An 8,253-nucleotide genomic window follows, 5' to 3' on the forward strand; every position below is an offset into this window, starting at 1 on the left:
AAGGTTTTGTGTGAGTGGAGCCAGTCTGTCACAGGAGTTACACTGTCATACAAGCTTTTAATTGTACAACTTCAAGGTTTTACAGTTATGCACTTACTGAAGTCATTCTTCATTATGAGATTTTTTTCTTATCAGAAGCATGTACACTGTATATACAGTGTATATATTAAACTTTCAGGTAAAATACTTTAATCTGATTGGTTGAGAAGCATATAAAAAACATTGTTACCCTCTGAGAATTGAAAGCATGTGCTCCAGGGTGATGGTATCTAGCAACAGGTAACAGTACTTGACAACAGGTGATATTATATAAATATTGCATTTAGTTGAGGGTAACATTGAATATGCCTCGGTTGAAAATGGTTTTATTGAGGTGAAAACTTTCAATTTTACCCTCAAATATGCGCAATATTTGTTTTATTATACTGTTATATAAACAAGAAAGCAGAAAAACTTACGTCTGTTGACATTTGATCAATCGCTGTCATGCTACATTTCGTATATCGATGCGGGGTATTCGTGTTTATTACAAATGACGTCGTCTAACGATCTACTGCGAACCGTACGCGCATAAATTTGATGCATGTGATAATTTTTATATCACCCGTTGTCAAGTACTGTTACCAGTTGCTAGATACTATCACCCTTGAGTGCGTGCTTTCTGTTCTCGGAGAGTAACAATATGTTTTTTTCAAATGCTTCTCGACCAATGAGATGCATGAAAGTATAATAATATGAATTACCACATGCATCAAATTTAGACGGGGTTGTCTGAGCGTTTGTAATAAACGTGATTAAATATTGTTTAACGTCCCGCTCGAAAATATTTCACTCATATGGAGACGTCACCACTGCCGGTGAAGGGCTGCCAAATTTAGGCCTATGCTCGGCGCTTATGTCCATTGACCAGGGAGGGATCTTTACCGTGACACGGGACCTTGGTTTTTTTGCGGTCTCATCCGAAGGACCGCCCCAGTTAGTCGCCTCTTGCAACAAGCAAGGGAGTGAGGACCTATTCTAACCCGGAACTCACGGGATGTAATAAACGTGAATACCCGCACAAGTTATAACATTCAGTATAATAATATATATATATATATACATTGCATGTAGTTGAGGGTACCATTGAACATTTTCAGCCCTCGAGAACACGTTGTCAACCCCTGCTACGCCTTGGTTGACAATTGTTTTCTTGGGGTGAAAATTTCCAATATTACCCTTAACCACTACATGCTTTCTATCTATTTATTATATAGCTAATAAATAGTCTTATCATAAAATCTAGAGAATATTAGCGTTCAATATCCTGAGCATTGTGTGCGCCCGAAACATTCCGAGTATGAGTGTTCCAATATTGAACTTGCCGTAACGACGTAAGGTAGCAGGGGACAGTTTCGCACTATAGGCCCGGTCAACTTTTTCAAAAAATGGAATTACCCCGTATTTGAAGTGATATTACATGTGTAAAAATGTATACAATAATTTTAGGATGCATGTCAAATGTAGCTGAGTGCTTAGTAAAAATGTTGATATACAACATGTAGGTGTCACCATGATTCCTAGCATATAGATGGGTGCAAATACGAAACTAAGACACGTGGTCAGTTGCTGAAGAAATTGCGGTGAAAACATGCAGGGTCTAGCAAAAGGTCTGTATCTGTGAGGGAAGGTGGATGGCCCCATATGAGAGGTAGATTTTTGAGAAGGGCAGATAGGGTTCTTTATTGTGCAAAGTGTCTAAATCCCCATGTTTGGTACTGTGATGGTGTGGGGGTGGTGCGGATTAGCCCAAATGAGGGAAAATCAAAGCAAAAAAGGGGAACCTGCTCAGAGCATGTTTTGTGCACCAGCACCAGTATTTATAGATTACATGTAATTTAGGGTCATAATGTATTAACTACACTAATAAGAAATACAAGTATTGACATAAAATGGAAATATGATTTTTCATTAGTCTGTCATAATCTGACTTTGGTGTATACCCCCTATCCACATGTTTCAAAACCAAAGAAACTGTCCCCTGCCACCTAAACAAGCCAAAATGGCAGACGAATATTGAACAGGGCTGCGTTCAAGATCGTAGGGCTCGGTACCGCTACGATCTTGAACGATGTTTTAGGCAGGCCCTACGTAGGGGTAACAAGCGTTAATTCATACAGTGCGTTCAATATGCCTAGATATCTAGATTAGCCGCTACGATCTTGAACGCAGCCCATGCTGATAGTGCACACTTTCACCTTAGATGCCAATATTGATGATTTCTTGTCTATTTTGGAGTATTTTGAGTGAAAAGGGATATAATTTAACAACTAAATACTTTAGCTATACAATAAAAGGGTTATTGAACTTATATTGGCACTCGTTGGTTGTCAAAATGCACTTGCAAGCTCGTGCATTTGACAGCCAATATAAGTTCAATAACTCTATAATATATAATGATGCACTGTCAATACAATTTAGTACCTTAAAAGTTTATCCATTGTGTGACGTCATGATGAAGCAGAAAAGTAACCACCAGAACCCATCAGTGTAACGGGAGAAAGCAGTAAAGGAACACCAAGTCCTGTTTCTCGAGTCGGAGTCTTTTATTTTAAAATGATTTGATAATGTACAAAATATGAACCCTAAAATATATAATAAGCGATTTCATAATAAATCAATGACAGTCATATAGACAATAGTGTTAAATATGCAATATACATTGTATACACATGTATATAGAAACGAATATTACTTTTGTAAGAGTTATTTCCCTTACATGAAGGAACTGGTACACATAGCATTATTTGATATCGTATGGAATTTATAGTATGATAAGTAACAATAAGATAAACATACTTTATGAAAGGTGAAGATAACGAACAGTGATCAATCTCATAACTCCTATAAAGGTGAAGACAACTAACAGTGATCAATCTCATAACTCCTATAAAGGTGAAGATAACGAACAGTGATCAATCTCATAACTCCTATAAAGGTGAAGATAACGAACAGTGATCAATCTCATAACGCCTATAAAGGTGAAGATAACGAACAGTGATCAATCTCATAACTCCTATAAAGGTGAAGATAACGAACAGTGATCAATCTCATAACGCCTATAAAGGTGAAGATAACGAACAGTGATCAATCTCATAACTCCTATAAAGGTGAAGATAACGAACAGTGATCAATCTCATAACTCCTATAAAGGTGAAGATAACGAACAGTGATCAATCTCATAACTCCTATAAAGGTGAAGACAACTAACAGTGATCAATCTCATAACTCCTATAAGCATCGAGGAACAGGACTTGGACTTTGTTCCTTTACTGCTTTCTCCTGTTACACTGATGGTTACTTTTCTGCTTCATTATGACGTCACACAATGGATAAACTTTTAATTAGGTACTAAATTGAATTGACATTTATAACACACAACACAATGTACCTGATTATGGATCGGGGTTCAGCAGACCAAAATCGTCCGTGTATAACTCCGTTTACCTGATCAGGATATAGGGCTCACGGCGGGTGTGACCGGTCAACAGGGGATGCTTACTCCTCCTAGGCACCTAATCCCACCTCTGGTGTGTACAGGGGTCCGTGTTTGCCCAGCTATCTATTTTGTATTGCTTGTAGGAGTTAAGAGATTGATCACTATTCGTTATCTGTACCTTACATTTATATACCACAGGTACTACCGAATCCATTGTGCAAAATATATTACATACATGTACAACTTTGATTTATAATATACTCTCTCACTTATCACTTTTACTATTGTTAGGGTTTCCATTGAAATGCAGACAATTATAGAAATATACATTAATGAAATATGAATGTTAAAATGAATAGGTAATGGAAAAAGAAACTTACGGTAGTATGTCGTGCAGTCTCAAGTCTTTGAATATCAAGAAAATATCAATTGTCTATCAGAAATGTCTGACGCACGTAGTACATGTACCTTCTCTGTCTTTGTTTTTATTATATTCTTTCACACCTTATTACCCGTAATTTAACACGGACACCCGGGAAAATTCTTGACCAATTAACGGGCAGAATTAAATACAGAACTGACCAAAACTATTTCTGATTTCTTTAAATAGATGAAAACGAGTGCAAATCATGAAATGTATTCAAATTGATTTATTTCCAGCTGAAATAAAAATCCAATACAACCACATAAAGAGAGATAAATTAAAGGATTTATGAGATTGATCACTCTCCTAATCTTAACTTTTTAATTCTTTCATGCTAATTTGAAATGAGTATAACAGCATGAGAACGTGGGCATCATCTGGTGAATTGTCAGTTCGCTTTTGATTGGTCCGCAGCTGTCGCTGACTTAAAAAATTGAAATGTCAGAAGGGGGACGTATATACTTTGATTAACTCATAGCTGATGTCAAGGCGATAGACAGCTTATTCAATGCTTCAGTCTGATAATCGACATGATACTTTGGACTTTAAAGAAATGGCGCTCAATGTACATAGAAACAATCTAAAGATGCCACCATATTGAGATGACGCTGAAAGAGACATCCGGGGACCCTCGCAGCACGTGCATTAGAGATTCAATCTGTCAAACGAAATGATCGATCTTGACGCAATCAAAAGGGGGGCGGGTATTTTCCTATCTACTTACACGATCTTATGTAATTTTAAAAATGTTCTAATGACTGCATGTTTAGGAATTAAATGGTCAATGAAATTGTGAATTGGAAAACATAAAATTGACCATCTTCAATATCCTTAACTCTGAAATGAAAAACATGTGAAAATTATATAAAAGGAAAACAGAAAAGAAACGACCATATAGAATAGTAATCTCACAACCGATGCTGGGCCGGTCTTCGTAATGGAATGTAACCATAATAACAAAAATGTGGGCTTTAACAATGTGAGGTTTTGAATTACATGTACATATTTATATCGGTAATGTATCGTCTTTCTGTCTGTCTTTTTTTTTTTTTCATTACATGTACATGTATATATAAAAAAAAAACCTTTATTTTTATTGTAAAATAAAACTACGTCAGAAAGACCGTATATGTTTACATCAGTGTGGTATGTACGCTCGTGTTAGACTTCCGGTTGAAAGGTTACTGTAATAATTAAGGTTACTTACAGATGTAGCTGTTGTGATAATGGCTATTAGCTGTTATAATTAAGGCTACTTACAGATGTAGCTGTTATGATAATGGCTACTAGCTGTTATAATTAAGGTTACTCGCTGCTATTCTTCAGCATGCGTTTCTTGGTATATGATATTTTTGCTTGAGTAAATCACGACTTTGTGTGTTCACCGTATACAACGTCACAATCGAGGAGTCGACACTATAATTACGAGGGTTCGGCTCCGAAGCGTAGTATGAAATCGTTTTTCTCATAAAAAATACAATATTTCTACAAACATCATATTGCATAGTGTCGTATATACATGTATACCGTATAGCGGTTTTTTTTCCGCGGGGTGAAAATTTGGCTTATTTTAGCGTTTAGATAGCTTTCCGCCAAAATTTCACTCGGCAAATATGCACCCAATTGCGACTTCGGTATTTACAAGAGAGATAACTCTCCCTTGTCCGCCAAAATTTATTCCGCTAAAATTATTAGCATACCTTTGAGCCAGCAAATCGCCAAATTGATCAATCAAATTTGTCACCTTAGTTCAGATGCCCGTGCTTACCGGTACCTCTAACACTTGGTTTGCGTTTCACGAGTAGGTCTACAACGTTGAAATTGATGATTTAAACCCATCATTCTCAGTCATTTCATCTCTTTGACTCCTTGGTTTGTTTGATATCTAGAGAGTATGTATATCCCGATACCATGATTGTTAATGATTTATCGCCCTTTTACTTACATTTCTCATGCAATTTTCACAAAATCGTACCAATTGGTAATGTGTCGCACGAGGGCTAAACTCTGGCATACAGACTCTTTACAAATTTGCATGGGGGAAGAAAATGGAGAAAATTTGTAGAAAAACACTAGAGTTGGAGTTTGAAAATGGTGGGTGTAGAATGACCAATATAGAAACATTTATGAAGTCTCTCAAACTAACTTGGTTTAAGAGACTCATTACAACTAATTCTACATGTAGATGGATAAGCTTATTTTCTGAAATTACTGGTTGTAACATTACAAAATTGTGCCATTTTGGACCTGTTTACAGAAAACAAAAAGCAAATTCCATTCGAAACTCTTTCTGGTGAGAAACTATATTTTACTTCGCAGAAGTTTTGGAACATTTTGAGATGAAATATTTTCGTATTTTGTTTGAACCACTGTGGTATAATGATAAAATAAAGATTCAAAATAAATACATATTTTGCAAGCAATTATATGACAAAGGGTTTCATATAATATATGATTTATTAGATAAGCAAGACAACTTTATCAGCTACCAGAGTAACACAAATGATTACTCAATTCAGATTCCATTTACTACATATGAGGGATTGAAACAAGCTATTGTGTACTCATGGCCAATTATCAAACTGCTTATGATACCTCATACAAGTCTTCAACCATATCAACCTGAATACATTAAAATTTTGTGCAAATACAAAAAAATGTTCTAGGAATATTTATAACTATCTAATATCAAACTTACAGCATCGACCTATTTGCGAAAACAAATGGGTTAATGATTTAAATTTGCAACTTTATATACAAACATCAAATCTGTAGCAAAAGATTCAGGACTAATATGGTTCAACTATAGAATCATACATAGAATATTTGGTACTAACAAATTCCTACATATGTCAAACATTAAGAACTCTTCTCTTTGTTCAATATGGGCACTAGAACCAGAAACAATTAAGCATATCTTTTTTTATTCTCCTCCTGTCTCTACACTATGGACAAAATTATCAGATTGGATTTAACTCTAGTTATTGTGCTTCATAACAGGTGGAATCAAATCTTTCTTTATGACATCGGTGGAACTGACAAAACTGAGCAGAAAATGTATGATTTTCGCATTCAATACTCCCAACATCCGTTTTCCGCCTCACCCCCCCCCCCTGCAATGGCGCCGTCCTGGACTCGCTTGGGGCCTATGGCGGGCCCCGCACCCTTGCCGATATGATTGTGCCTCACTTGTTATCAAAGGCAAGCTACACCCTGCGTGACTTGTGTTCCTTAAACACGAATGGTTGAATCCTTTGAAAACAGAAGGATTGTGAGATCCCTATTCTCGAGAGACATAGCCTTCATCGACTTCTCTTCGCAATCATTCATGTTTTGATTCTGAAAAACGTGTAAATGCCGGAGTCGGTGACGGTTTATGCTTCGACCGACCTTTCGAATCAGATAAGCCTGGATTTACGCAATAGACAAGTTGTTTTCAAACATTTAACAGTAATGCACAAAATTGTCATAAGGAAATCAACATTTACTTGCTTTAAATCCATTTTCAACATGTACCCTGTCCCGGGTTTACGTTAACTGGTCTTTGAAGAACCTGTCACAATAGGGAACCAATTAAGAAATGGCTGACGTAATCAGAGTTGTGATTTAAACCCGGGACAGGGGACATGTTGAAAATGGATTAAAAGCACGTCAGTGTTGATTTCTTTGTGTTCTTTTAACTGTTGTTTAAACCTATAAATGCTATTTTTGTATTGGCTATCGAATTCTTTCCTGGTTCTAGTATAAATTATGACATGTATGACCGAATCTTTTCAATGCATAAATGCCTAGGGTATTCTGAGTAGCGATGCGGATCAGAATCCCTTGACTGACAAAGATGTGCTTAAATTGAAGGTTAATCGTTTGTCATTTACTTTAACACCACAAATCACATTAATTGTTGTTCATTGTGCTTCTTCAAACTCCAAAAGTAAACACTCAAATCGTCACACTTATTTGTATAGAGAACCTATGAATATATATACACATACCACAACTAACATTTACGTTGTAAGATGCTTAGCGCTTTTCAGTACTTTCAGTACTTTAATTCTCTCACCTACGTTTACACACTGGTTTGGTCTACTGCGTACGTTAGCAATTGAACATATAAACATCCTACCATTCCAATTCTTTCCAAATTTGGTATGAGGCATTTTTGGAACAAGGGGACATAAATTGTAAATTTCAGAACTCCTGCATCCCTGGGGTCTTAGGGGCGGGCAAAAACTGTCCAAAACTGACCAATTTGCAAAACTCTTCTTTATGACCGAAAAACTAAATGCATAGTGATATAGAAGAGGAAGGTCTCTACCAAAAATTGTAAATTCCATGATTCCAGGGGTAAGGG

This window comes from Ostrea edulis, chromosome 9 (genome assembly GCF_947568905.1).
Source record: "Ostrea edulis chromosome 9, xbOstEdul1.1, whole genome shotgun sequence".
Lineage (NCBI taxonomy): Eukaryota > Metazoa > Mollusca > Bivalvia > Ostreida > Ostreidae > Ostrea > Ostrea edulis.